Genomic DNA, 27,937 nt, shown 5'->3' with positions numbered 1-27,937 from the left:
CGACAGTGACTACACATTAAGTACTTCATTAGCTGTAAAGTGCTTTGGGACGTCCTGAGGTTGTGAAAGACGCTGGAGAAATGCAAGTTCTTTCTGCTCTTTTAAGGCTGTGTTTTGAGCTTTCAATAATTCGGGGGTTCCACAGCACATTTTTTTCTTAAGGGGACAGGTTTTCCAGGAAATTTCCAAAACAACAACTTCCCTTTATGTAGCAGCTTTAAAGTAGAAAAAAACATCCCTCGGCACTTCAGAGGCGTAGTATCATAGAATGGTTACCGCACTTTGGGCCCGTTGAGCCCGTGCCGGTCTTTGCAAGAGCACTTCAGCCAGTCCCACTGCCCCGTAGCCCTGCAAATTTCTTTCCTTCAGGTACTTATCCAATTCTCTTTTGAAAGCCACGATTGAATCTGCCTCCACTACCCTTTCAGGCAGTGCATTCCAGATCCTAAGCACTCGCTGCATAAAAAAGTTTTTCCTCATGTCGCCTTTGGTTCTTCTGCCAATCACCTTAAATCTGTGTCCTCTGGTTCTCGACCCTTCCGCCAATGGGGACAGTTTCTCTCTATCTACTCTGCCCAGACCCTTCATGATTTTGAACACCTCGATCAAATCTCCTCTCAACCTTCTTTGCTCCAAGGAGAACAACCCCAGCTTCTCCAGTCTATCCACGTAACTGAAGTCCCTCATCCCTGGAACCATTCTGGTAAATCTCCTCTGCACCCTCTCCAAGGCCTTCACATCCTTCCTAAAGTGCGGTGCCCAGAATTGGACACAATACTCCGGTTGGGGCCAAACCAGTGTTTCTCAACCTGCCCTGCCACCTTCAACAATTTGAGCACACATACCCCCAGGTCTCTCTGTTCGTGCCCCCCTTCAGGATTGTAGCCTTTAGTTTATATTTCCTCTCCTCATTCTTTCTACCAAAATGCATCACTTCACACTTTTCTGCGTTAAATTTCATCTGCCACGTGTCCGCCCATTTCACCAGCCTGTCTGTCTTCCTGAAGTCTATCTCTCTCCTCCTCACTGTTCACTGTGCCTCCAAGTTTTGTGTCATCTGCACATTTTGAAATTGTGCCCTGTACACCCACATCCAAGTCATTAATATATATCAAGAAAAGCAGTGGTCCTAGAACCGACCCCTGGGGAACACCACTGTGTACCTTCCTCCAGTCTGAAAAACAACCGTTCACCACTACTCTCTGTTTCCTGTCACTTGGCCAATTCCGTATCCATGCTGCCACTGTCCCTTTCATTCCATGGGCTTCAACTTTGCTGGCGAGCCTATTACATGGCATTTTATCAAATGCCTTTTGAAAATCCATGTACACCACTTCAACTGCATTGCCCTCATCAAAAAGCTCAATCAAGTTAGTTAAACAGGATTTGCCTTTAACAAATCCATGCTGGCTTTCCTTAATTAATCCACACTTGACCAAGTGACTGTTAATTTTGTCCCTGATTACTGTTTCTAAAAGCTTCCCCACTACCGAGGTTAAACTGACCGGCCTGTAGTTGCTGGGTTTATCTTTACACCCTTTTTTGAACAATGGTGTAACATTTGCAATTCTCCAGTCCTCTGGCACCACCCCCGTATCTAAGGAGGATTGGAATATTATGGCCAGTACATCTGCGATTTCCACCCTCAATTCCCTCAGCATCCTATGCATCCCATCCGCTCCTGGTGACTTATCTACTTTAAGTACAGCCAGCCTTTCTAATACCCCCTCTTTATCAATTTTTATCCTGCCAAGTATCTCCACTACCTCCTCCTTCACTATGCCTATGGCAGCATCCTCTTCCTTGGTGAAGACAGATGCAAAGTACTCGTTTAGTACCTCAGCCATACCCTCTGCCTTCATGTATAGGTCTCCTTTTTGGTCCCTAATCGGCCCCACCCCTCCTCTTACTAACCTTTTACTATTTATGTGCCTATAGAAGACTTTTGGATTACCTTTTATGTTGGCTGCCATTCTATTCTCACACCCTCTCTTTGCCCCTCTTATTTTCTTTTTCACTTCTCCTCTGACCTTTCTATATTTAGCCTGATTCTCAGATGTATTTGCAACCTGACATCTGTCATACACACGTTTTTTCTGCTTCATCATATTGGCTATCTCTTTCGTCATCCAGGGAGCCCTGACTTTAGTTGCCCTGCCTTTCCCTCTAGTGGGAATGTACCTCGACTGTACCTGAACTATTTCCTCTTTAAAGGCAGCCCATTGTTCCATTACAGTTTTGCCTGCCAATCTTCGATTCCAGTTTACCCGGGCCAGATCCGTTCTCATCCCACTGAAATTGGCCTTCCCCCAGTTAAATATTTTTTACTCTAGATTGCTCCCTGTCCTTTTCCATAGCTAATCTAAACCTTCTGATGCTATGATCACTGTTCCCTAAATGTTCCCCTACTGACACTTGCTCCACTTGACCCACCTCATTCCCCAGAACCTGATCCAGCAATGCCTCCTCCCTCGTCGGGCTGGAAACATACTGATCAAGAAAGTTCTCCTGAACACACTTCAGAAATTCTTCCCCCTCTCTGTCCTTAACACTATTACGATCACAGTCTATATTGGGATAGTTGAATTCCCCCATTATTACTACTCTATAGTTCTTGCACCTCTCAGTAATTTCTCTGTAATTTGCTCCTCCATATCTTTCCCACTATTTGGTGGTCTATAGAATACACCTAGTAGTGTAATGACACCTCGATTATTTCTTAACTCCAGCCACATAGATTCTGTCCTTGACCCCTCCAGGACATAGAAACATAGAAGACAGGAGCAGGAGTCGGCCATTCGGCCCCTCGAGCCTGCTCCGCCATTCAATGAGATCATGGCTGATCATCCAAATTCAGTGCCCTGTCCCTGCCTTCTCCCCATACCCCTTGATCCCTTTAGCCTCAAGAAATATATACAACTCTTTCTTGAATATATTTAATGAACTGGCCTCCACCGCCCTCTGTGGCAGAGAATTCCACAGGTTCACCACTCTCTGGGTGAAGAAATTCCTCCTCATCTCAGTCCTAAATGGCTTACCCCTTATCCTTAGACTGTGACCCCTGGTTCTGGACTCCCCGACCATCGGGAACATCCTTTCTGCATCTAGTCTGTCCAGACCTGACAGAATTTTATAGGTTTCGATGAGATCCCCTCTCAATCTTCTAAACTCCAGTGAGTATAAGCCCAATTGACACAATCTCTCCTCGTACGTCATTCCTGCCATCCCAGGTATCAGCCTGGTGAATCTTCGCTGCACTCCCTCCATGGCAAGAACGTCCTTCCTCAGGTAAGGTGACCAAAACTGCACACAATACTCAAGGTGCGGTCTCACCAAGGCCCTGTACAACTGTAGCAAGACATCCTTGCTCCTGTACTCGAACCCTCTTGCTACGAAGGCCAACATACCATTTGCCTTCTTAACCGCCTGCTGCACCTGCATGCTTACCTTCAGCGACTGGTGCACAAGAACACCCAGGTCTCTTTGCACTTCCCCTTCTCCCAATCTATTGCCATTCAAATAATAATCTGCCTTCCTGTTTTTGCCACCAAAGTGGATAACCTCACATTTATCCACATTATAGTGCATTTGCCATGTTTCTGCCCAATCACCCAACCTGTCCAAATCGTACTGGAGTTTCACGACATCCTCCTCACAGCTTACCCTCCCACCCAGCTTTGTGTCGTCTGCAAATTTGGAGATATTACATCCAATTCCCTCGTCCAGATCATTAATATATATTGTGAATAGCTGGGGTCCTAGGACCGATCCTTGCGGTACCCCACTAGTCACTGCCTGCCACTCGGAAAACGACCCGTTTATTCCAACTCTTTGCTTTCTGTCCGCCAACCAGTTCTCTATCCAAGTCAATACCTTGCCCCCAATCCCATGTGCCTTAATTTTGCACGCTAATCTCTTATGTGGGACCTTATCGAAAGCCTTCTGAAAGTCCAAATACACCACATCCACTGGTTCTCCCTTATCTATTCTACCAGTTACATCCTCAAAAAATTCCAGTAGATTAGTCAAGCACGATTTACCTTTTGTAACTGTCCTCCCTCTCCAGCACTGTAACATTCTCCTTGACCAATACTGCCACACCATCTATCTTTCCTTATCACCAGGAATATTTAATACCCAATCCTGCCCTTTTTTGAGCCAGGTCTCCGTTATCGCCATAACATCATATCAGATAAAGATGGAGATATTTGGAGGGGAATCAAAACTTTGGTCAATACATAAAACATGAGCCAGGCAGTTTGCTTCAGTAACTATAAATGTTTTTGCTGGAGAAAGTAAGGCTCAGCGAGGAGCTTATTGGGTATTTGTGATCCTAAGGGCTGTCGGTAAATGGAAGCCTAATAATGACCCAGATTTTGTTGGCGAGGGATAATTCGCAACGCCGTCTCAAGGGCAATTTGGGGTGGGCATTAAGTGCTGGCCTTGCCAGCGACGCGCACATCCCATGAACAAATTTTAAAAAAAAGCCCCGTGAGTTGGATTAATATACAGGAAACTCTCGATTTACTGGCACCTAAATAACCGGAAACCTCTGTTAACCGGCAAAATTCAGGAGTAGGTTCAGGTAAGTTTTACTTCATATTAGTGGCTGTTCCTGGATCTGTGGCTGTGTAACCGGGGCTCCTGCACTTGTTGCCATGCAACAGGGAAGCCTGGATTTGTTGCTGTGTACGGGGCTCTCGTACCTTTTAACTATACCTCTCTGTAATCCGGACTTTTTGATAAACCGGCACCACGCCGGTCGTGTCGGTGCCGGATAAAAAAGTTTTTCCTGTAGCACCAAAACTCGCTGGGAGCGCGAGCTGATAACGGCGAGGCGAGGGCAACGAGGCATCTGGGACCTCGGTGAACGACGGGACCAGCAGACTATCTCCTTAACCAATTAGATTTAAGGATAGAGAAAGGAACAGAGGAATGACGGAGAATGAAATTAGAGTCAAGTTAGATACAGAAAGAGAAATAGAGAGAGGGAAAGAAAGATTGGATTAAGAGAGAAAAAAGTTTAAAATATTAATATTTTATAAACCTCTAGGAACAATTTACTACCTGCGGGAGAGACACTCCACAGTTTCAGTTGTTCCCTTTCTGGGCATCCGAGGATGAGTGGCATTGCAGGACCAGAGCTTACCCAGTTAACAAGGTCCTTGCGTCGTGAAATACCAGCTCTAAGTTTCTGCTGCGAGTTTAATTCGCATTTACGGCACAAATCCAACAGTTTCTTGAAACTCACGGGGAGGTTGAGGGCGAGCTGCCGTTTCCGCGAGGCTAATGGCGGAGCGATGCAAATCGTCCAGCAACATGTGGCGATTAACTAACTCTCGGTGTATCAACAACAACAACTTGTATTTATATAGTGCCTTTAACATAGTAAAACGTCCCAAGGTGCTTCACAGGAGCGATTATCAAACATATTTTGATACCGAGCATCATAAGGTGATATTAGGACAGGTGCTTGGGCAAAGAGGTCGGTTTTAAGGAGCGTCTTAAAGGAGGAGAGAGAGGCGGAGAGGTTTAGGGAGGGAATTCCAGAGCTCGGGGCCCAGGCAGCTGAAGGCACGGCCGCCAATGGTGGAGCGATGGAAATCGGGGATGTGTGAGAGGCCAGAACTGGATGAGCGCAGAGATCTCGGAGGGTCGTAGGGCTGGAGAAGGTTAGAGATAGGGAGGTGCAAGGCCATGGAGGGATTTGAAAACAAGGATGAGAATTTTAAAATCGAGGCATTGCCGGACCGGGAGCCAGTGTAGGTCAGCGAGCACAGGGGGTGATGGGTGAACGGGACTGGGTGTGAGTTAGGACACGGGGCAGCGAGCACAGGGGGTGATGGGTGAACGGGACTGGGTGTGAGTTAGGACACGGGGCAGTGAGCACAGGGGGTGATGGGTGAACGGGACTGGGTGCGAGTTAGGACACGGGGCAGTGAGCACAGGGGGTGATGGGTGAACGGGACTTGGTGTGAGTTAGGACACGGGGCAGTGAGCACAGGGGGTGATGGGTGAACGGGACTGGGTGCGAGTTAGGACACGGGGCAGTGAGCACAGAGGGTGATGGGTGAACGGGACTGGGTGTGAGTTAGGACACGGGGCAGTGAGCACAGGGGGTGATGGGTGAACGGGACTGGGTGCGAGTTAGGACACAAGGCAGTGAGCACAGGGGGTGATGGGTGAACGGGACTGGGTGTGAGTTAGGACACGGGGCAGTGAGCACAGGGGGTGATGGGTGAACGGGACTGGGTGTGAGTTAGGACACGGGGCAGTGAGCACGGGGTGATGGGTGAACGGGACTCGGTGCGAGTTAGGACACGGGGCAGTGAGCACAGGGGGTGATGGGTGAACGGGACTTGGTGTGAGTTAGGACACGGGGCAGTGAGCACAGGGGGTGATGGGTGAACGGGACTGGGTGTGAGTTAGGACACGGGGCAGTGAGCACGGGGTGATGGGTGAACGGGACTGGGTGTGAGTTAGGACACGGGGCAGTGAGCACGGGGTGATGGGTGAACGGGACTGGGTGTGAGTTAGGACACGGGGCAGTGAGCACGGGGTGATGGGTGAACGGGACTGGGTGTGAGTTAGGACACGGGGCAGTGAGCACGGGGTGATGGGTGAACGGGACTGGGTGTGAGTTAGGACACGGGGCAGTGAGCACAGGGGGTGATGGGTGAACGGGACTGGGTGTGAGTTAGGACACGGGGCAGTGAGCACAGGGGCTGATGGGTGAACGGGACTGGGTGTGAGTTAGGACACGGGGCAGTGAGCACAGGGGGTGATGGGTGAACGGGACTGGGTGTGAGTTAGGACACGGGGCAGTGAGCACGGGGTGATGGGTGAACGGGACTGGGTGTGAGTTAGGACACGGGGCAGTGAGCACGGGGTGATGGGTGAACGGGACTGGGTGCGAGTTAGGACACGGGGCAGTGAGCACAGAGGGTGATGGGTGAACAGGACTGGGTGTGAGTTAGGACACGGGGCAGTGAGCACAGGGGGTGATGGGTGAACGGGACTGGGTGTGAGTTAGGACACGGGGCAGTGAGCACAGGGGGTGATGGGTGAACGGGACTGGGTGTGAGTTAGGACACGGGGCAGTGAGCACAGGGGGTGATGGGTGAACGGGACTGGGTGTGAGTAAGGACACGGGGCAGTGAGCACAGGGGGTGATGGGTGAACGGGACTTGGTGCGAGTTAGGACACGGGGCAGTGAGCACGGGGTGATGGGTGAACGGGACTGGGTGTGAGTTAGGACACGGGGCAGTGAGCACAGGGGGTGATGGGTGAACGGGACTGGGTGCGAGTTAGGACACGGGGCAGTGAGCACAGGGGGTGATGGGTGAACGGGACTGGGTGTGAGTTAGGACACGGGGCAGCGAGCACAGCGGGTGATGGGTGAACGGGACTGGGTGTGAGTTAGGACACGGGGCAGCGAGCACAGGGGGTGATGGGTGAACGGGACTGGGTGTGAGTTAGGACACGGGGCAGTGAGCACAGGGGGTGATGGGTGAACAGGACTGGGTGTGAGTTAGGACACGGGGCAGTGAGCACAGGGGGTGATGGGTGAACGGGACTGGGTGCGAGTTAGGACACGGGGCAGTCGAGATTTGGATGAGCTGAAGTTTATGGAGGGTGCAAGGTGGGAGGCCGGCCAGGAGTGCGTTGGAATAGTCGAGTCTGGAGGTAACAAAGGCATGGATGAGGGTTTCAGCAGCGGATGAGCTGAGGCAAGGGGCGGAGACGGTCGATGTTACGGAGGTAGAAATAGGCGGTCCTAGTGACGGCGCGGATACCAAGGTATCTTTTCCTCGCCATGATTTGCTGGTGTTTTTACGCACTAATAACAGCGAGCGCCTTGAAACCCGTCGTTATTTTCTTCGCAAATTCTGGGTCAATAAGTTTGACCGAATCATAAACTCCAGCCTCGGGAGTACGAATTCATTCACAGGAACAGGAGGAAGCCATTCTGCCCCTCGAGCCTGGACTGTGTAACACTGGGGTACAGTACTGGTGGGTACAGGTCTGTCACTGTATAACACTGGGGTACAGTACTGGTGGGTACAGGTCTGTCACTGTATAACACTGGGGTACAGTACTGGTGGGTACAGGTCTGTCACTGTATAACACTGGGGTACAGTACTGGTGGGTACAGGTCTGTCACTGTATAACACGGGTACAGTACTGGTGGGTACAGGTCTGTCACTATAACACTGGGGTACAGTACTGGTGGGTACAGGTCTGTCACTGTATAACACGGGTACAGTACTGGTGGGTACAGGTCTGTCACTGTATAACACTGGGGTACAGTACTGGTGGGTACAGGTCTGTCACTGAATAACACTGGGGTACAGTACTGGTGGGTACAGGTCTGTCACTGTATAACACGGGTACAGTACTGGTGGGTACAGGTCTGTCGCTGTATAACACGGGTACAGTATTGGTGGGTACAGGTCTGTCACTGTATAACACTGGGGTACAGTATTGGTGGGTACAGGTCTGTCGCTGTATAACACGGGTACAGTACTGGTGGGTACAGGTCTGTCACTATAACACTGGGGTACAGTACTGGTGGGCACAGGTCTGTCACTGTATAACACGGGTACAGTACTGGTGGGTACAGGTCTGTCACTGTATAACACTGGGGTACAGTACTGGTGGGTACAGGTCTGTCACTGTATAACACTGGGGTACAGCACTGGTGGGTACAGGTCTGTCACTGTATAACACTGGGGTACAGTACTGGTGGGTACAGGTCTGTCACTGTATAACACGGGTACAGTACTGGTGGGTACAGGTCTGTCGCTGTAACACTGGGGTACAGTACTGGTGGGTACAGGTCTGTCACTGTATAACACTGGGGTACAGTACTGGTGGGTACAGGTCTGTCGCTGTATAACACGGGTACAGTACTGGTGGGTACAGGTCTGTCACTGTATAACACGGGTACAGTACTGGTGGGTACAGGTCTGTCACTATAACACTGGGGTACAGTACTGGTGGGCACAGGTCTGTCACTGTATAACACTGGGGTACAGTACTGGTGGGTACAGGTCTGTCGCTGTATAACACGGGTACAGTACTGGTGGGTACAGGTCTGTTACTATAACACTGGGGTACAGTACTGGTGGGCACAGGTCTGTCACTGTATAACACGGGTACAGTACTGGTGGGTACAGGTCTGTCAGTGTATAACACTGGGGTACAGTACTGGTGGGTACAGGTCTGTCACTGTATAACACTGGGATACAGTACTGGTGGGTACAGGTCTGTCGCTGTATAACACTGGGGTACAGTACTGGTGGGTACAGGTCTGTCACTATAACGGGGTACAGTACTGGTGGGTACATTTCTGTCACTGTATAACACGGGTACAGTACTGGTGGGTACAGGTCTGTCGCTGTATAACACGGGTACAGTATTGGTGGGTACAGGTCTGTCACTGTATAACACGGGTACAGTACTGGTGGGTACAGGTCTGTCGCTGTATAACACAGGTACAGTACTGGTGGGCACAGGTCTGTCGCTGTATAACACGGGTACAGTACTGGTGGGCACAGGTCTGTCACTGTATAACACTGGGGTACAGTACTGGTGGGCACAGGTCTGCCATTGTATAACACTGGGGTACAGTACTAGTGGGCACAGGCCTGTCGCTATAACACTGGGGTACAGTACTGGTGGGTACAGGTCTGTCACTATAACACTGGGGTACAGTACTGGTGGGTACAGGTCTGACACTGTATAACACTGCGGTACAGTACTGGTCGGTACAGGTCTGTCACTATAACGGGGTACAGTACTGGTGGGTACAGGTCTGTCACTGTATAACACGGGTACAGTACTGGTGGGTACAGGTCTGTCGCTGTATAACACGGGTACAGTATTGGTGGGTAGAGGTCTGTCACTGTATAACACTGGGGTACAGTACTGGTGGGTACAGGTCTGTCGCTGTATAACACGGGTACAGTACTGGTGGGTACAGGTCTGTCACTGTATAACACTGGGGTACAGTACTGGTGGGTACAGGTCTGTCACTGTATAACACGGGTACAGTACTGGTGGATACAGGTCTGTCACTGTATAACACTGGGGTACAATACTGGTGGGTACAGGTCTGTCGCTGTATAACACTGGGGTACAGTACTGGTGGGTACAGGTCTGTCGCTGTATAACACTGGGGTACAGTACTGGTGGGTACAGGTCTGTCACTGTATAACACTGGGGTACAGTACTGGTGGGTACAGGTCTGTCACTAACACTGGGGTACAGTACTGGTGGGTACAGGTCTGTCACTGTATAACACTGGGGTACAGTACTGGTGGGTACACGTCTGTCACTGTATAACACGGGTACAGTACTGGTGGGTACAGGTCTGTCGCTGTATAACACTGGGGTACAGCACTGGTGGGTACAGGTCTGTCGCTGTATAACACTGGGGTACAGTACTGGTGGGTACAGGTCTGTCACTGTATAACACGAGTACAGTACTAGTGGGTACAGGTCTGTCACGTGTAATACTGGGGTACAGTATTGGTGGGTACAGGTGTGTCGCTGTATAACACGGGTACAGTACTGGTGGGTACAGGTCTGTCACTATAACACTGGGGTACAGTACTGGTGGGTACAGGTGTGTCGCTGTATAACACGGGTACAGTACTGGTGGGTACAGGTCTGTCACTGTATAACACTGGGGTACAGTGGTGGGTACAGGTCTGTCACTGTATAACACTGGGGTACAGTACTGGTGGGTACAGGTCTGTTACTATAACACTGGGGTACAGTACTGGTGGGTGCAGGTCAGTCACTAACACTGGGGTACAGTACTGGTGGGTACAGGTCTGTCACTGTATAACACTGGGGTACAGTACTGGTGGGCACAGGTCTGTCACTATAACACTGGGGTACAGTACTGGTGGGTACAGGTCTGTCGCTGTATAACAGTGGGGTACAGTACTGGTGGGTACAGGTCTGTCACTATAACACTGGGGTACAGTACTGGTGGGTACAGGTCTGTCACTGTATAACACTGGGGTACAGTACTGGTGGGCACTGGTCTGTCCTGGAGATGGGACCAATTTGATGTGATGTATTGACGGTCTGTTTACCCTAAAGCTATCGTGCCAGTGCTAAGTTATTTCTCTCCACTTCGACACTGCAGTTATTGTGTACGTGCAGCCTGAACCCAGACTGGATTGAGATGAGACAGACACGAAGGGCTGAATGGCCACCTCCTGTGCTCTACAGCTCCCCGGTTCAGGGCTTACCCTCACACGGGCAGGAGACTGAGTCTGACTCCTGGTGCGAAGCGGGAACCACTTTAATAACATAAGAAATAAGAGCAGGAGTCGGCCTTTCGGCCCTTCGAGCCTGCTCCGCCATTCAATAAGATCATGGATGATCTGCTACCTCAACTCCACCTATCCCTTGATTCCCTTAATATTGAAAAACCTATCGATCTCTGTCTTGAATATGCTCATTGACTGTGCCTCCACAGCCCTCTGGGGTAGAGAATTCCAAAGATTCACCACCCTCTGAGTGGCACTTTGTACCAGTGCTGGCGTAGGTGCAAACACTGAGTGCTCTCGCACGCTGTGTTAAAGAGCTGCATCCTCATGGGGTGTTGGACCCAGTACACCAACTTAGCAAAGGGCCACTCAGTGATACATCTAATGGGCACAGTATGAGGTGTTTGTGAATCTAAAAAACACTTTATCAATGTGTTCTGTACCCAGGTTGGATGATGAAGGACAGAATTAATGTTGAATTTTTAAAAATGAGTAACTTTCAAAAGGGACCTGGATAAATACTTTGAATGGAAAAATTTGCCGGGCTCTGGGGAAGGAGCGGGGGAGTAGCAGCAGGCGGTTAAGAAGGCAAATGGTATGTTGGCCTTCGTAGCGAGAGGGTTCGAGTACAGGAACAAGGATGTCTTGCTGCAGTTGTACAGGGCCTTGGTGAGACCACATCTTGAGTATTGTGTGCAGTTTTGGTCACCTTATCTGAGGAAGGATGTTCTTGCCATGGAGGGAGTTCAGTGAAGATTCACCAGGCTGATACCTGGGATGGCAGGAATGACGTATGAGGAGAGATTGGGTCGATTGGGCTTATCTTAGAGGATGAGACCGGGAAATTAATGGTGGGAAATATGGAGATGGCAAAAACACTGAATGAATATTTTGTATCAGTCTTTACAGTAGAGGACACTAAGAATATCCCAACACTGGACAAACAGGGGGCTATAGGGGGGGAGGAGCTAAACACGATCAAAATCACTAAGGAAGTGGTACTCGGTAAAATAATGGGACTCAAGGCGGATAAATCACCTGGACCTGATGGCTTACATCCTAGGGTCTTGAGGGAAGTGGCGGTAGGGATTGTGGATGCATTAGTAATAATTTTCCAAAACTCCCTGGACTCAGCAAAGGTCCCGGCAGACTGGAAAACTGCTAATGTAACACCCTTATTTAAAAAGGGCAGTAGACAGAAGGCTGGAAACTATAGACCGGTTAGCCTAACATCTGTGGTAGGTAAAATTTTGGAGTCCATTATTAAGGAGACAGTAACAGGACATTTGGATAATCATAATTTAATAGGACAAAGTCAGCATGGTTTTATGAAGGGGAAGTCATGTTTGACAAATTTGCTGGAGTTCTTTGAGGAAGTAACATATAGGGTGGATAAAGGGGAACCAGTGGACGTAGTGTATTTAGACTTCCAAAAGGCATTTGACAAGGTGCCACACAAAAGATTATTGCTTAAGATAAAAAATCACGGGATTGGGGGTAATATTCTGGCATGGATAGAGGATTGGCTATCTAACAGAAGGCAGAGAGTTGGGATAAATGGTTCATTCTCAGACTGGCAATCAGTAACTAGTGGTGTTCCGCAGGGGTCAGTGCTGGGTCCCCAACTCTTTACAATCTATATTAACGATTTGGAGGAGGGGACCGAGTAACATATCAAAGTTTGCAGATGATACTAAGATGGGAGGGAAAGTAGTGAGTGAGGAGGACATAAAAAACCTGCAAGGGAACAGAGACAGGCTAAGTAAGTGGGCAGAGATTTGGCAGATGGAATACAATACTGGAAAGTGTGAGGTTATGCACTTTGGCAGGAAAAATCGTAGAGCAAGTTATTATCTTAATGGCAAGAAACTGGAAAGTACTGAAGTACAAAGGGATCTGGGGGTCCTGGTGCACGAAACTCAAAAGGTTAGTATGCAGGTGCAGCAAGTGATTAAGAAGGCCAATGGAATGTTGGCTTTCATTGCTAGGGGGATAGAATATAAAAATAGGGAGGTATTGCTGCAGTTGTACAAGGTATTGGTGAGACCGCACCTGGAATACTGCGCACAGTTTTGGTGTCCATACTTAAGAAAAGACATACTTGCTCTTGAGTCAGTACAAAGAAGGTTCACTCGGTTAATCCCGGGGATGAGGGGATGGACATATGAGGAGAGGTTGAGTAGATTGGGACTCTACTCATTGGAGTTCAGAAGAATGAGAGGCGATCTTATTGAAACATATAAGATTGTGAAGGGGTTGGATCGGGTGGATGCAGGGAGGATGTTCCCGATGATGGGTGAAACGAGAACTAGGGGGCATAGTCTTAGAATAAGGGGATGCTCTTTCAAAACTGAGATGAGGAGGAACTACTTCACTCAGAGGGTGGTAGGTCCATGGAATATGCTGCCCCAAAAAGCTGTAGAAGCTACATCATTACATAAATTTAAAACAGAAATAGACAGTTTCCTAGACGTAAAGGGAATTAAGGGTTACGGGGAGCGGGCAGGAATTTGGACATGAGTCTAGGTTCGGATCGGACATGGCCCTGTGGGTAGCGGAGCGGGCCCAGGGGCCGTGTAGCCTGATCCTGCTCCTATTTCGTGTGTCTAATTCTGTTAGATTCAGGAGATGGTTCTGTGATAGTAGATTGGGGGTTAGGATCAGATCAGCCATGATCTTATTGAATGGCGGAGCAGGCTCGAGGGGCCGATTGGTCTACTCCTGCTCCTATTTCTTATGTTCTTATGTACTCGCTGGAGTTTAGAAGAATGAGAGGGGATCTCATTGAAACTTATAAAATTCTAACAGGACTAGACAGACCAGATGCAGGAAGGATGTTCCCGATGGTCGGGGAGTCCAGAACCAGGGGTCACAGTCTAAGGATAAGGGGTAAGCCATTTAGGACAGAGATGAGGAGGAATTTCTTCACCCAGAGAGTGGTGAACCTGTGGAATTCTCTACCACAGAAGGCAGTAGAGGCCAATTCATTAAATATATTCAAGAAAGAGTTAGATATATTTCTTAAGGCTAAAGGGATCAAGGGATATGGGGAGAAGGCAGGGACAGGGTACTGAATTTGGATGATCAGCCATGATCTCATTGAATGGCGGAGCAGGCTCGAGGGGCCGAATGGCCTACTCCTGCTCCTATCTTCTGTGTTTCTATGAGTGGGACTAATTGGATCGCTCTTTCAAAGAGCCGGCACAGGCACGATGGGCCGAATGGCCTCCTGTGCTGTAAGATTCTATTTTTTTGTTTGTTCCTGTATTTTCTGTTGCTTGACAATGTTTGATGTAAGAGCTTTGCAAAGCACCAGAGTAAGATTCTCTCAAACTGACCCAGCCCTGCCTTCTTTCATAGAGTCATAGAGTCATAGAGTAATACAGCACGGATAGAGGCCCTTCGGCCCATCGTGTCCGCGCCGGCCATCAAGCCCTGTCTAATCTAATCCCATATTCCAGCATTTGGCCCGTAGCCTTGTATGCTATGGCATTTCAAGTGCACATCCAAATGCTTCTTAAATGTTGTGAGGGTTTCTGCCTCCACAACCCTTTCAGGCAGTGAGTTCCAGACTCCAACCACCCTCTGGGTGAAAAAGTTCTTTCTCAAATCCCCTCTAAACCTCCCGCCCTTTACCTTGAATCTATGCCCCCTAGTTATCGACCCCTCTACTAAGGGAAAAAGCTCCTCAGCATCCATCCTATCTATGCCCCTCATAATTTTGTACACCTCAATCATGTCCCCCCTCAGCCTCCTCAGCTCCAAGGAAAACAAACCCAACCTGCCCAGTCTCTCTTCATAGCTGAAGCGCTCCAGCCCTGGTAACATCCTGGTGAACCTCCTCTGCACCCTCTCTAACGCGATCACATCCTTCCTGTAGTGTGGCGACCAGAACTGCACACAATATTCCAGCTGTGGCCTAACCAGTGTTTTATACAGCTCCATCATAACCTCCTTGCTCTTATATTCAATGCCTCGGCTAATGAAGGCAAGTATCCCATATGCCTTTTTTACCACCTTATCCACCTGTTCCGCCGCCTTCAGGGATCTGTGTACTTGCACACCCAGATCCCTCTGACCCTCCGTCTTGCCTAGGGTCTTTCCATTCATTGTGTATTCCTTTGCCTTGTTAGTCCCCCCAAAGTGCATCACCTCGCACTTTTCCGGGTTAAATTCCATTTGCCACTGTTCCGCCCATCTGACCAACCCATCTATATCGTCCTGCAGACTGAGGCTACCCTCCTCGCTATTTACCACCCTACCAATTTTTGTATCATCCGCGAACTTACTGATCATACCCTTTACATTCATATCCAAGTCATTAATGTAGACCACAAACAGCAAGGGACCCAGCACCGATCCCTGTGGTACCCCACTGGCCACAGGCTTCCAGTCACAAAAACAACCTTCGACCATCACCCTCTGCCTTCTGCCACTAAGCCAGTTTTGTATCCAATGTGCCAAGGCACCCTGGATTCCATGGGCTCTTACCTTCTTGACCAGTCTCCTGTGCGGGACTTTATCGAAGGCCTTACTGAAATCCATGTATACCACATCCACTGCGTTACCCTCATCCACACACCTAGTCACCCCCTCAAAAAATTCAATCAAATTAGTCAGACATGATCTTCCCTTGACAAAGCCATGTTGACTATCCCTGATTAATCCTTGCCTCTCCAAGTGGAGACACATTTTGTCCCTCAGGATTTTTTCCAATAATTTTCCTACCACTGATGTTAGGCTCACTGGCCTGTAGTTCCCCGGTTTTTCCCTACTACCCTTCTTGAATAATGGTACTACATTAGCGGTTCTCCAGTCCTCTGGCACATCCCCTGTGGCCAGAGAGGTCCTGAATATATGTGTTAGAGCCCCCGCAATCTCCTCCTTTGCCTCACACAGCAGCCTGGGATACATTTCATCCGGGCCTGGGGATTTATCCATTTTTAGGCCAGCTAAAACCGCCAATACCTCCCCCCCGCTCGATGTTAATATGTTCGAGCATATCACAGTCCCCCCGCCCTATTTCTATGTCTACATCGTCCTTCTCCATAGTGAAAACAGACGCAAAAAATTCATTCAGAACCCCTCCTACATCTTCCGGCTCCACACACAGATTGCCACTTTTGTCCCTAATGGGCCCTATTTTTTCCCTAGTTATCCTCTTACCCTTAATATACTTATAAAACATCTTCGGATTTTCCTTTATTTTGCTTGCCAGTGTTATTTCATGGCCCCTCCTTGATCTCCTAATTTCTTTTTTAAGTATCCCCCTGCACTTTTTGTACTCCTCTAGGGCTTCCTCCGTCTTTAGCCTTTTGTATCTACCAAAAGCCCTCCTTTTTTTCCTAATCCATTCCCGTATATCCCCTGACATCCAAGGTTCCCTGTGGTTTTTGGAACCACCCTTGACCTTTACGGGAACATGTTGCCATTGTATGTTCTCAATCTCCCTTCTGAAAGCCTCCCATTGCTCCGATGCGGATTTTCCTACAAGTTGCTGATCCCAGTCCATTTTGGCCAGATCCTGCCTTATCCTATTAAAATCGGCCTTCCCCCAATTTAGAACCTTTATTTCCGGCCCATCCCTGTCCTTTTCCATGGCCACCTTAAATCTTACCATATTATGGTCACTATCACCAAAGTGCTCACCTACTAGCACTTTTTCCACTTGGCCGGCCACATTCCCGAGAATTAGGTCCAGTACCGCCCCCTCTCTTGTAGGACTTTCTACATGCTGGCTCAAAAAGCTCTCCTGGATGCACTTTAAGAATTCTACACCCTCTGAGCCTTTCACACTCTGACTATCCCAGTTAATATTGGGGAAGTTGAAATCCCCCATTATTATTACCCTATTATTTGCACATTTCTCTGAGATTTGCCTACATATCTGTTCCTCTATCTCCCCCTGACTGTTTGGAGGCCTATAGTACACTCCCAGCAAAGTGCTTGCCCCCTTTTTGTTTTTAAGCTCCACCCATATGGCCTCATTAGAGGACCCTGCTAATATATCATCCCTCCTTACTGCAGTAATTGACTCCTTAATTAATATTGCGACACCCCCTCCTCTTATACCTCCCCCTCTGTCTCGCCTGAAGATTCTGTACCCCGGAATATTGAGCTGCCAGTCTTGCCCTTCCCTCAACCATGTCTCCGTGATAGCAACAATATCATACTCCCATGTGTTTATCAACACCTTCAGTTCATCCACCTTATTCGCAAGACTCCTTGCATTAAAATAGATGCCATCCAGCCTTGCCCTTATATATTTGCCCTGTCTACCAAGCTGACTTGTTTTTTTCTCTATAATTGGCAGCACATCCCCCCCTATTTCAGCTCCCCTCTGTATCCCATCCCCCTGCCAAGTTAGTTTAAACCCCCCCCAACAGTGCTAGCAAACCTCCCCGCAAGGATATTTGTCCCGCTCTGGTTCAGGTGCAACCCGTCCGACTTGTACAAGTCCCACCTTTCCCAGAAGCAGGCCCAGTGATCCAGGAAAGTAAAACCCTCCCCCCTACACCAACTCTTTAGCCACGCATTCATCTGCTCTATCCTCCCATTCCTATACTTACTAGCACGTGGCACTGGGAGTAATCCAGAGATTACAACCTTTGAGGTCCTGCTCTTTAATCTGTTACCTAGCTCCCTAAATTCTTGATGCAGGACCTCATCCCTCTTTTTACCTATGTCGTTGGTACCAATGTGGACCACGACCATTGCCTGTTCACCCTCCCCCTCCAGAATGCCCTGCAGCCGCTCAGTGACATCCTTGACCCTGGCACCAGGGAGGCAACAAACCATCCTGGATTCACGTCTACGGCCACAGAAACGCCTATCTGTTCCCCTTACTATAGAATCCCCTACCACTATTGCTCTCCCACTCTTTTTCCCCCCTTCCTGGGCAGCAGGAGCACCCCCAGTGCCAGGAAGTTGGCTGCTGCTGCCTTCCCCTGGTGAGTCATCCCCCTCAACAGTATCCAAAGCGGTATACTTGTTTGAAAGGGGGATGCCCGCAGGGGTTCCCTGCACTACCTGCCTGCCTTTGTTGCTCCGCCTGATGGTCACCCCCTGTGCCGCCCTGCCCTGAGGCGTGAACAACTCGCTAAACGTGCTATCCACGAGCCTCTCAGCATCGCGCATGCTCCAAAATTCATCCACCTGCAGCTCGAGCGCCGCAATGCGGTCTGCAAGTAGCTGCAGCTGGATGCATTTCCCACACACATGGTCGTCAGGGACACTGGCAGCTTCCCTGATTTCCCACATGGAGCAAGAGGAGCAGAACACGGGTCTGAGCTCTCCTCCCATGACTTACTCCTTTAATTAATTAAAAAATTTATTCAATACCCCAGTTTCAGTCTAGGATTTGGCAATAGTGCCAGCTCATTCAGTGCTGTCTGACCTCAACCAGAACCTCTTCTGTGTTGTTGCGTTTCTGTGACTACCACCTGGTATAATCTCTCCTCCTCCCCTCCTTCATCTCGACCCTGGGGTCCTTCTTCAGCCAGGCTTATTCCTTCACGTGCCAGTCTAGGCGCTGAGTTTAGAAGGTCGAGGGGTGATCTAATCGAGGCGTTTAGGGGTTCGATGGAGTAGAGACAGAGAAGCTGCTTCCTCTGGTGGGGGAATCCAGAACAAGTGGGCAGAACCTTAAAATGAAATAACAACAGAAAATGCTGGAAAAACTCAGCAAGTCAGGCAACATCCGTGGAGAGAAATTTGAGTTGACGTTTCGGGTTTGACCCTTCTTCAAAACTGGAGAGAAAAGGAACTAGATCGAAGGCAGGGCTGCGATCGGACAAAAGAATTAAAGAACCAAAAGAAGTAAAAGAGATTAGAAGCTAGACGAGATGGTAATAGGCTGTGATTAGGTGTAAAGTGTACTGGCAGGGCAAAAGATAGCTGCCAGGTGTGAGAGAGAAACAAAAGGAAAGGGGGGGGGGGGAAAGGAAAGGAGTGGAAAAATATAAGTGAAAATGAAATAGGGGCCGAGGTTATGATCTGAAATTGTTGAACTCGATATTGAGACCGGAAGGCTGCAGACTGCCTAATCGGAAGATGAAAATGAAAGTTGCTTCATTCGGGAGTGAAATCAGGAAGCACTTTTTCACACAAAGGGGTAGTGAAACTCTGGAACTCTCTTCCCCCAAAGGAGTGAGTGGGTGGGTTGAAATGTTCAAGTCCGAGGTCAATAGATTTTTGTTAGGTAGGTGTTTCGAGGGATGCGGAGCAAAGGTGGGTCCGTGGGGTTGTGATACAGATCAGCCATGATCTTATAGAGTGGCGGCGCAGGCTCGAGGGGCTGAATGGCCGCCCCCTGTTCCTATGTTTCTATGTATATGATCTCAAGCAGCGGTAAAGTGACTGGCCAGTTAATCTGTCTTTTTTTGGTGGTGTTGGTTTGAGTGAGGGTCGAATGTTGGTCCAGGATGTTGGATTTTCTAGTCCAGCCTCGTGATTTTGACCTCTTACTGTTTGACTGAAACCAGTTTTCAAATTTTTTTTTATTTATTCATTCACGGGATGTGGGCGTCGCCGTCAAAGCCAGCATTTATTGCCCATCCCGAATCGCCCTCGAGAAGGTGGTGGTGAGCCGCCGCCTTGAATCGCTGCAGTCCGTGTGGTGAAGGTACTCCCACAGCGCTGTTAGGGAGGGAGTTCCAGGATTTTGACCCAGCGACGATGAAGGAACGGCCGATATACTTCTAAGTCAGGATGGTGTGTGACTTGGAGGGGAACTTGGAGGTGGTGGTGTTCCCACGCGCCTGCTGCCCTTGTCCTTCTAGGTGGAAGAGGTCGCGGGTTTGGGAGGTGCTGCCGAAGAAGCCTTGGCGAGTTGCTGCAGTGCATCTTGTAGATGGTACACACTGCAGCCACGGTGCGCTGGTGGTGGAGGGAGTGAATGTTTAAGGCGGTGGATGGGGTGCCAATCAAACGGGCTGCTTTGTCCTGGATGGTGTCGAGCTTCTTGTGTGTTGTTGGAACTGCACTCATCCAGGCTAGGGGAGAGTATTCCATCACACTCCTGACTTGTGCCTTGTAGATGGTGGAAAGGCTGTGAATTGAATAATGAGCCATATTACAAACTGGAGAGCTGAATTTATTATAACCCTATGTTTTTCAGCTAGATAGCTGACAACTTAGATATTTTGTTCATGCCCAGGATTAACCTGTTCGCCTCCTTGTCGGTAAATGTGGGCTTTCCAGCTGCTTTTCCCCCTATTTTTAGACCCAATTTGTTCCCAGCCAGTTTTCTCTCTCATCTTATTATTACCTGAGGGCCTTTTGCATATTTTTTTAGCTGTTCATTATTTTTATCTGATTGGAGCAGTTACCGCCCACATTCTTCCTTTGCAAGTTACAAAACATAGCACAGAGTAATAATAAAATCATTGCTACAACTCTCCAGTCTACAAGACTTTTATTTATATAGTGCCTATTACGCCCTCGGGACATACCAAAGTGCTCTACTGTCAATGAAGTACTGTGATAGTGAAGTAGGATAAATATTGACCAAAACCCTGGTTAGACCACACCTGGAGCACTGTGAGCAGTTCTGGGCACCACACCTTAGGAAGGATATATTGGCCTTGGAGGGAGTGCAGCGTAGGTTTACCAGAATAATACCTGGACTCCAAGCGTTAAAGTATGAGGAGAGATTACACAAACTAGGGTTTTATTCCCTATAATTTAGAAGGTTAAGGGGTGAGTTGATCGAAGTTTTCAAGATATTGAGGGGAACAGATAGAGTAGAGAGAGAGAAACTATCTCCGCTGGTTGGGGAGTCTAGGACTAGGGGGCATAGTCTAAAAATTAGAGCCAGACCTTTCAGGAGTGAAGTTAGGAAACACATCTACACACAAACAGTGGTAGAAGTTTGGAACTCTCTTCCACTGAAGGGATAATTACTAGTCCTAGCCCCTTTAGGGCTACCCCAGATCAGGCGTATTCCTCGGACGTTCACCTTCAACTAAAGTTTGAGGTAGCCGAATCCTAAAGACGCTTAATTGGGTCTAAAGGTCTGGACCATCTCTCCCTAAAGGAAAGGAACAACCTGAAGATGTTACCGTCCTCCAGATAGCACTTTTAATAAGTTTAGCTAGACTGTAACCTTCCGGATATTATGAGGGTCCGGAAAACTCCCCCAGAATTCTGCAACTCTTCACCAAAGAGCATACAAAGATTGAGTTCGTGAGTTTGATACAGAAGTATTATGTGAGACAATTCTAAAAATATATAGATTTATTAAAGAACCGACATGTAATTACAGTAGGTGTTTCAATCGCATTAACAGTTCCAAAAAGAGTAAGCTTACAATTCTTATTATCAGATCTTAACTTCTCTACAGTTTTACAGTTCTTAGTCTTATTCCAGGATATCCACCAAAATCAAATACAGTACTGTTGATCCCCGAGATACAAAGAGTTGTAGACTTACAGAGCCTGCCTCTGAAGCCAAGAATCGCTTTGCCCCTTTACAGCGAGACTATCATCCCATTTGAAAGTTCAATATTTATATCCTTTTTCAGTGGTATTTCCTTTGAAGTTTTCTGCTGATGTAAGCTAATTATCTCTAGTCATTTTTCTGCTGACCCCTGCTATTCTTACAGTTAGATCAGCTGGTAGCATTAAGAATTATGTCTCTACCCTAGGTGTTCGAAGCTCACCATTAAAAACGGTGTAACAGCAGGTGCATTTCACTTGATGTCATCTCTACCAAGGCCTTCTGTTTGTGCCTCTTTACGAAGTGTAAATTAGAACACCTTAACAGGGTGTACCATTGTCTTTTTTCTGAAGATTCAGATGTCAGGAGCCTCCAACCTCCTGTTTCAATAAGGTTATTGATTCAGTGTCAACAACTTATCTTATCTCTATTACCAGAATGCTGTAACAGTTTGAGATTGTTGAGGTTTCCCGATTTCCAGACCCAGTTTGTCATGTTTTAATAAAGCTAGAATTCTTTCATAGGATGGTGTCTTTTTCTGAATAGGTTTTATGGCTCATTCCTTCACAGCACAAACAGCAGTTGATGCTGGATCAATTGTTATATGGAGTTAGGTCACAGATCAGAGGCTAAATGGCCTACTCTTGTTCCTGTGTTCCTATGACCCTATGACCAGGGCACTGGGAGAACTCCCCTGCTCTTCTTCGAAATAGTGCCGTGGGATCTTTAACATCCGCCTGAGAGAGCAGACGGGGCCTCGGTTTAATATCTCTTCCAAAAGATACTACCTCCTGCAGTGCAGCACTCCCTCAGTACTGCCCCTCCGACAGTGCAGCACTCCCTCAGTACTGCCCCTCCGACAGTGCAGCGCTCCCTCAGTACTGCCCCTCCGACAGTGCAGCGCTCCCTCAGTACTGCCCCTCCGACAGTGCAGCGCTCCCTCAGTACTGCCCCTCCGACAGTGCAGCGCTCCCTCAGTACTGCCCCTCCGACAGTGCAGCGCTCCCTCAGTACTGCCCCTCCGACAGTGCAGCGCTCCCTCAGTACTGCCCCTCCGACAGTGCAGCGCTCCCTCAGTACTGCCCCTCCGACAGTGCAGCGCTCCCTCAGTACTGCCCCTCCGACAGTGCAGCGCTCCCTCAGTACTGCACTGGGAGTGTCAGCCTAGATTTTGTGCTTAAGTCTCTGGATTGGGACTCAAACCCACAACCTTCTGATTCAGGCGAGAGCGCTACCCACTGAGCCACAGCTGACGATCTGTGATCAATAGCTTCGTACAAAGGTGTTTCCATCCCACCATGTCTGTGCTGTTCTGTCCTTGATTCTGACGTCTCCTGATTAGTATTATCGTCACTCAGTGGGCAGCACTCACGCCTCTGAGTCAGAAGGTTGTGGGTTCAAGTCCCCACTCCAGAGACTCGCGCCCATAATCCAGGTTGACACTGCAGTGCAGTACTCACCCCTCCCTATCTCTGTAATCTCCTCCAGCCTTACAACTCTCCGAGATCTCTGCGCTCCTCCAACTACAAAGGTATGAGGAGTGCGTTGGCTATGATAGATTGGGGAGCTTCATTAAAAGGCATGACGGTGGATAGATGATGGCTAACATTTAAGGGACGAATGCATGAATTGCAACAGTTATACATTCCTTTCTGGCGCAAAAACACAAAAGGAAAAGTGGCCCAACCATGGCTAACAAAAGAAATTAAGGATAGTATTAGATCCAAAGAGGAGTCATATAAAGTTGCCAGAAAAAGTAGCAAGCCTGAGGATTGGGAGCAGTTTAGAGTTCAGCAAAAAAGAACCAAGAGATTGATTAAGAGGGGAAAAATAGAGTATGAGAGTAAACTTTCAAGGAACATAAAAGCGGACTGTAAAAGCTTCTATAAGTATGTAAAAAGAAAAAGATTAGTGAAGACAAATGTAGGTCCCTTACAGTCAGAAACGGGAGAATTTATAATGGGGAACAAGGAAATGGCAGAGCAATTAAACAAATACTTTGGTTCTGTTTTCACGGAAGAGGACACAAATAACTTCCCAGAAATGCTAGGGAACCAAGGGTCTCGTGAGAAGGAGGAATTAAAGGAAATTAGTACTAGTAAAAAAAAATAGTGCTGGAGAAATTAATGGGACTGAAAGCCGATAAATCCCCAGGGCCTGATAATCTGCCTCCCAGAGTACTAAAAGAGGTAGCCATGGAAATAGTGGATGCATTGGTTGTCATCTTCCAAAATTCTATAGATTATGGAACAGTTCCTGCAGATTGGAGGGTGGCAAATGTAACCCCACTGTTTAAAAAAGGAGGGAGAGAGAAAACAGGGAACTACAGGCCGGTTAGCCTAACATCTGTAGTAGGGAAAATGCTAGAGTCTATTATAAAGGATGTGATAACAAGACACTTAGGGGGAAAAATTCGGTTGCTTTGCGCCTCCCGTTAGCACAAAGCAACTAGCGCCCGGGCGCGGCGATGTTTGCGCCGCTCGCGAAATTGACCAGACATTTTGCAGCGGCGCTAAACACTACCGCCACGATCTCCTGCGCCCGCAGATCGTGACGGATACTGAGTGACGCCCCCTGCCTTACCGCCTGCCGCTAGCAACGACAGGTTGAGGGGAGCGTTTTGCAGTCGGGAAGAGACTGGGGGAGCGCTATTTAAAGGCGACCGCTTCCTGCCTTTTTTTGTCAGCGACACTTTTGCACCACGCATTCAGAGAGAGAGAGACTTCTGGAGAGATTCAACGCTGTGTGAAGGAGTTTTGGGTACTGAGCAGCACTTTGCAGCTTCATTTTGATTTGACCTTCCTTGCATCGATTTAGAAGAGACTGTGGGGGCTGCACTCTGAGCTCTTTCCCTGGGCCTCTCCATTGTTCTTTCCAGCAGATTTGATGTACAGGTCTCTCCAGGCCGACATTCAAGGCTGCAATGAGCAGGGTGTGGATGGAGAGCAAGATCGACCCTCCCCTTTAAGATAAAAACAGAAACTGCTGGAGAAACTCAGCAGGTCAAGCAGCATCTGTGAAGAGAGAAACAGAGTTAACGTTTCAGGTCGATGACCTTTTGTCAGAACTCCCCTTTAAGAACTGGCCGGCGCCAGTGTGTCTGTGTTCCATTGCTGACTGACATCACATGAGCTTCGCCAGCGCTCTGAGGTAGCGCCTCGCTCCTCGGCGTTAGCGCCTTAAGACAGGTGTGTAGCGCCTGATTTAGCGCTCCAATCACCTCCAGGGGCGATAGAAGCCAGGTTTGTAGTCGGAGGCGATAATTAGCGCCAGGCGCTAAACTTTGCGCCCAGCCGATAATTGCGCCCCAAATGGGGCGACACCGAATTTCTCCCATTTAGAAAATATCAACGGGATTAGACAAAGTCAACATGGATTTATGGAAGGGAAATCGTGTTTGACAAACCTACTGGAGTTTTGAGGATGTAACTGGTAGAATAGATAAGGGAGAACCAGTGGATGTGGTGTATTTAGATTTTCAAAAGGCTTTTGATAAAGTCCCACATAAGAGGTTAGTGTGCAAAATTAAAGCACATGGGATTGGGGGTAATATACTGGCATGGATTGAAAATTGTTTAACAGACAGGAAACAGAGAGTAGGAATAAATGGGTCTTTTTCGGGGTGGCAGGCGGTGACTAGTGGGGTACCGCAGGGATCAGTGCTTGGGCCCCAGCTACTCACAATATATATCAATGATTTGGATGAGGGAACCAAATGTAATATTTCCAAGTTTGCTGACGACACGAAACTAGGTGGGATTGTGAGTTGTGAGGAGCATGCAAAGAGGCTTCAAGGCGATTTAGACAAGTTGAGTGAGTGGGCAAATACATGGCAGATGCAGTACAGGTAGACTATCCTTTATCCGCACTTCTGAAAACCGAAAGTTTTTTTGTGGAGTGTAAGTCGTGCGCACGACATAACCCGAGTGGCACCAAACATGACCCGACGCGGCCGATGCTTTTCTGACCTGATTTGCGGGCCAGCTTAGCATAGGAGTCAGCTGATATCCGACTTTCCCACAACTGGCGGCGGCAGTCGAGCCCCAGACCCCCGCTAAGTCAAGGAATTCAGATACGGAGCAGGGGGAGCTGTAAACAGACTGTGAGCGGCAGCACAGAGAAGCAGGAAGGGGAATGAGACACGCAGCAGTCGCAAGAGGTAGCCTGAACTTTTACATTTTATATTACATACAAATGCTAATTACCAAATTAATTTAATGTTCAGAGTTTCCCAGTCTGAAATAATACCTTCTGAAATCTGAAAATTTCCGAAAACCGAAACACAGCTGGTCCCAAGGTTTTCGGACAAGGGATAGTCAACCTGTATAACGTGGATAAATGTGAAGTTATCCACTTCAGTAGGAAAAACAGAGAGGCAGAGTATTATTTAAATGGTGATAGATTGGGAAATGCTGATGTACAAAGGGACCTGGGTGTCCTTGTACACCAGTCACTGAAAGCAAACATGCAGGTGCAGCAAGCAGTTAGGAAGGCAAATGGTATGTTGGCCTTCATTGCAAGAGGATTTGAGTACAGGAGCAAGGATGTCTTACTACAGTTATACAGGGCCTTGGTGAGACCACACCTGGAGTACTGTGTGCAGTTTTGGTCTCCTTACCTAAGAAAGGATATATTTGCCATAGAGGGAGTGCAGCGAAGGTTCACCAGACTGATTCCTGGGATGGCGGGACTGTCGTATGAGGAGAGATTGGGTCAACTAGGCCGGTATTCACTAGAGTTTAGAGGAATGAGAGGGGATCTCATTGAAACGTATAAAATACTGACGGGGCTAGACAGACTGGATGCAGGGAGGATGTTTCCCTTGGCTGGGGGGGTCTAGAACCAGGGGTCCCAGTCTCAGGATACGGGGTAGGACATTTAGGACTGAGATGAGGAGAAATTTCTTCACTCAGAGGGTGGTGAACCTGTGGAATTCTCTACCACAGAAGGCTGTGGAGACCAAGTCACTGAATATATTTAAGCAGGAGAGAGATAGATTTCTAGACACAAAAGGCATCAAGGGGTATGGGGAGAGAGCAGGAATATGGTATTGAGATAGAGGATCAGCCATGATCATATTGAATGGCGGAGCAGGCTCGAAGGGCCGAATGGCCGACTCCTGCTCCTATTTTTCTATGTTTAATTCCCGCCTCTTGAACATCCCCCGATTTCCATCGCTCCACCATTGGCGGCCGTGCCTTCAGCTGCCTGGGCCCCGAGCTCTGGAATTCCCTCCCTAAACCTCTCCGCCTCGCTACCTCTCTCTCCTCCTGTAAGACGCTCCTTAACACCGACCTCTTTGACCAAGCCTGCCCTAATATCTCCTTACGTGGCTCGATGTCGAAATTTTGTTAATAATCGCCTCTGTGAAGCGCCTTGGAACGTTTTACTACATTAAAGGCGCTATATAAACGCAAGTTTCTGTTGTACTGAGGGAGCGCTGCATTGTTGGTGCTGCCGGCTCTCTGACGAGACTTTGCTTTCCTGACCCATCTGCCTATTCAGTTGGATGTTAAAACTCCCGCTAAAGATTGAAGAACAGCAGGGAGTTCTCCTGGTGCCCTGGCCGGCATTCCGCCCTCAACCACAAGCCACCAAAAGCCCATTAGCCGGCCAATCATCTGAACTGCTGATTGTGGGATCTTGCTGTGTGCAGTGCGGCTGCCGCGTTGCCCACGTAACGGCAGCGACTGCACTCGCAAGTAATTTGAGTGTACGCGAAGCATTTTGAAAAGTTTTTGTGCGACTGAAAGTCTTCCGTCTTAGATGCTGTGGGTTTTCAGGGCTTGAAGGTCGAATCAGGGAGTCTTCCAGCACAGAAGGAGGCCATTCGGCCCGTCGTGCCTGTGCCAGCTCAAGCACCCGTCGAATTGCCTTTTGAAAGTTCCTCTGGAATCTGACTCCACCACCCCTTTTAGGCAGCGCGTTCCAGATCTCAACAACCCTTGGTGTGAAAAAATTTCTCCTCGTGACCAATGTTCCCCCTAAGTTTTTTTTTGGGTGCGCTGCCCTTTTATCGGGCTGCGTGGGCAATTCAAATTTCTGCATGGGCGCAGTTTTTCCTTTGTGAAGCCGGCAGGCAGCCTGCGCGGTACCTCCAGAGCGCCATGCGGCCGCACAGCTTAACGGGAACATTGCTCGTGACCTCCGCTTACCGACCCACTTCCCAGAGGAAACAGCTTCTCCCTACTTGCTCTATCAAAGCTCCTCAA

General features: G+C 48.5%; 1 protein-coding gene across 3 annotated transcripts in view; it reads left to right on the top strand.

The window, feature by feature from the left end:
- Positions 1 to 27,937, top strand: part of ccdc124 (coiled-coil domain containing 124) — a 58,298-nt gene that overhangs the window by 6,430 nt on the left and 23,931 nt on the right. The gene's annotated exons all lie outside the window — the stretch shown is intronic.

The sequence above is a fragment of the Somniosus microcephalus genome, chromosome 13, assembly GCF_052327205.1.
Source record: "Somniosus microcephalus isolate GS21.2 chromosome 13, FLI_Smic_1.0, whole genome shotgun sequence".
NCBI lineage: Eukaryota > Metazoa > Chordata > Chondrichthyes > Squaliformes > Somniosidae > Somniosus > Somniosus microcephalus.
Note: the sequence above shows the minus strand (reverse complement) of the source record. Positions and strands in the feature narration are given on the sequence as shown.